This window comes from Dipteris shenzhenensis, chromosome 20 (assembly GCF_047967505.1).
Source record: "Dipteris shenzhenensis isolate YYH24624 ecotype China chromosome 20, Dip_SZ_1.0, whole genome shotgun sequence".
Taxonomy (NCBI): Eukaryota; Viridiplantae; Streptophyta; class Polypodiopsida; order Gleicheniales; family Dipteridaceae; genus Dipteris; species Dipteris shenzhenensis.
This window is the reverse complement of record NC_141615.1, coordinates 36,399,086-36,402,846: the sequence shown is the minus strand read 5'-3', so window position 1 is coordinate 36,402,846 and position 3,761 is coordinate 36,399,086.

The window sequence follows — 3,761 nt, the reverse complement described above, 5'->3', positions numbered from 1 at the left end:
ACCCACAAATGGATCATGACGATCATTTGATATAATTTCTCACACACAACAATTCTGAAACATGTCCATGATCTAAAAAGCCAGGCATGCTATTTGGCTCTCTTGCAAAGTCATTATGTGGCATGGTATCCTCTTGGATTTCCATGTTCGAGTCCTTCTATTGCAGGAGCAAGACTGAACTGAGAGCATGACCTATGTAGCTTATTCGGTAGGCTAAGAGAATAGATTTAGTGCTATATAGCATAAATAATGTACATAGCACACAGGATGAGCTATACAGCTACATTATTTTTGGAAGAATAGATTGCATGCTATATAGCATGGGATAATGTACATAGCACATAGCATGAGCTATATAGCTAATCCAATATGCCTGGAAGAATAGACTGCTTATTATATAGCAAAGATAATGTACATAGTACGTAGTATGAGCTATAGAGCTTATAGAGTATGCTTGGAAGAAGAGATTGAGTGCTATAGCATAGGGATAATGTACATAGCACATAGCATGTCCTATGGAGCTTATTCACTGGGGGCTGAGAGAATAGAGTGAGTGTATATACCAGAGATAAAGTACATAGCACACAGTATGAGCTATATAGCTCATTCAATATGCTTGAAAGATGAAATAAAGCAATATATAATAGAAATAATGTATAGCACGTAGTATGAGATATATAATATAGCTCATTAAGAATGCTTAAAAGAATAGATTACATGCTATATATCAGCGATATTATACATAGCAAATTGTATGAGATATACAGCTCATGTAGAATGCTTGAGAGATTAGATTAAGTGCTATATAGCACAAATAAAAAATAAAATAAATTCATTTGGGAGACTCACCTTGGCATCATCAACCCTTTTCTGTAGTTCCTATACATCATCTTTGGTATGCAATTTTTGGAACATTATTAACAACCGTTATCGATCAACATCCTCTCCAAGACTGGATAGTTTAGCTTCCATCCTGTTCATCTCTATGCGCTTGCCTTCTGCTCTATACAAGTCCCGACTAGCGACCTCAAGGACCTGGTGTTATTCATCAAGCACCATTCATCAAGCAACATTCATCAACCGCCGACTTCAGACCTCTCAACCTAATCTCAGCTACACTTTTCATTCTAGCAATGCCATCTTCTTGTTCTTTTTGGAATTTTGGGCTCATATAAAATAGGTTTTTCACAAGTGTTGTGGAAATGATGGGTTTTACATTAGGTGAAGGGAACACACCATGTAAAGATCTCATATTCTCTTCCCACCTCTTGCACTTTGCACCTAGATGCCCTCAGACCTCAGCATGTTCCATTGCACTCTCCACACAAATGGAACCCGTGCAATGGTGAACAGTTGCATGTCCTCAACTCTTCGCCCTAACTTGTAGTTCTCCAAGGCAAAGGACTTTGCAAAAAATAGCTCGATTTTGTAATTGGGTGGCCCCTCTTGATAGACTTCATAGTGATGCCACACAAGCTTCTCAGCAAACTCATCATGTACATGATATGACTTTATTTTCTTCTGTCCAAATATTGGTTTGGGACATGCAAATACAAACTCCCACTTTGCAAGGCTGATGTCTTTCAAACATGTTCGTATCTCCCTTGGATCTATTCTAACCATACTGAGCCCATACTCCTCATTAAGTTCCCGTGTGTATCGGCAAAATTTCTTTTGTACTGGGACCTACACTTGTGATATCTTCTTAGATGCCTTGCAAGTTGTAATTACCCATGATCTCTACAAAGATAGAGAGAATAAAAGTCAGTATGATTCATTATGATTCACTACATGATCAATAGCCAATAATATATTTAGAATGACATCTTCTATGTTCCTTCCATGTACAAAACCATATTGTCTGGCATCAACCGCCCTACTCAAAATATGCTTGATTCTATTGGCCAAATCCTTGACCATAACTTTGCACACACATGGATGCTAACTTTGCACCCTGATCTCAGCCTAAGAAGGGCCTTTGCAACAGCAGAGCCTCATAAGGCATCACCACCTATCATGCAAATTGCTTGAGAATGCATCCAGCTTCACCTTGTAATTTGTGCTTTCAATTGGCCTAGTATCCAAAATGCTAGATAAATGCTACATAATCTCAACTATTTTTGACTCCTCATACACTGGATTTCCCTCAGCATACTTTTCTCTCTAACCACTCTAAAGAATAATTCCGAAGCCACTTTGAACCTTACCTGCACCTAGCCTAGCATGCTCTATAGGTCTCAAGAAAAGCTCAACCAAGGAAAGCAACAAAGGAAAAATAGGATCCAATGGATTCTTAGCAATAGTCAACAACAATAACAAAATCATGCAAACCGTTGCCTTCCCCTGTCTCCTCATTCTTCCTACTCTCTCTCTCTCCCAAAATCTTTAACAATCTTAGTGACCATTTTAATACAAGCACTCCACCTACTGAAAGGTCTCGAATGGCATACATCCTGCATGCTCTATAGCTCTCAAGAAAAGCTCAACTGAGAAAAGCAATGAAGGAAAAATAGGATCCAATGGATTCTCAACAATAGTCAACAACAATTACAAACTCATGTAAACTGTCACTTTCCCTTGTCAAGATGATGATTCTGGGGAATTGAAGAAAGACTGAGCATCAAATTCCATCACACCCCTTTAATGGGAATGTCCTTCCTCTGCATCAAACCAAGAGCTTGTCAGTGCTTCTCAAAAAGCTCTCTATCGAGTGGTTTGATGTTTGCAACATTCTCCTTGCTATCACAATGATGTAATGTGTGATGTCACCAAGTAACACTCTTTCTCTAATGAAGTGCTCTCTGACATAAATGTGCTTGGTCCTGGAGTGGTTTATCACAATATATTGTTGTTGGCTTTGATTTATCAAAGTACTCTGTTTCTCACAATAGTCTTCTGAGCCACATAGCCTCACAAGCACCAGTAGTGAGTGCCCTATATTCTTCTTCAATTGAAGACAAAGAAACAGTTGGCTATTTGTTTGACAACCATGATATAGCACCTTGACCAAGGAAAAATATGAATCCCTAAGTGGATCTCCTGGTCTCATGATCTCCAACATAGTCATTGTCATAATATGCATGCAACCTTGGATGGCTTCCTCTGTAGTCTATTTCAAACTGTCTTGTACCTATGATGTATCTCAATACTCTTTTGGCTGCATTTCAGTGAGACTATTTTGGATGCAAGTGAACTTACTGCATAACAAATATCTAGCCGTGTGATAGTCAGAGATGAGTTGCCAATAATACCTGTCATTGACTATAGGCTTTTCTGAATCTTTTTTAAGTTTCAAACTATGTTCCATGGGAGTGGCTGCAATCTTGCAATGTGCCATATGAAACTTCTTTGGGAGACTATCAACGTACTTTAGCTAACTCATGAAGGTGCTGTCTGAATCTCTCCAGAACTCAATTCCAAGACAATAGTGCATAAGTTCAAGATCTTTATGTCGAACTCTACAAATAAGTCTTGTTTTATCTTTTTGATAAAGTATCATTACTTTTGATCACAATCAAATCATCTACGTACAAAAGTGCAAGAGTAACGTCTTCCCCTTGAACTTTGTAGTAGAGAGTATGATCTACATTGGATTTCATGTATCCTCCTAGATTAGCAAAATACTTGTCAATTTTGTTGTACCAACTTTAACATGCTTGCTTTAAGCCATAGAGACTTTTCTTAAGATGGCAGACTTGATTCTCTTTCCTTGGTTCAACATAATCTAATGGTTGTTGCATGTAGACTTCCTCGTCTAGGTA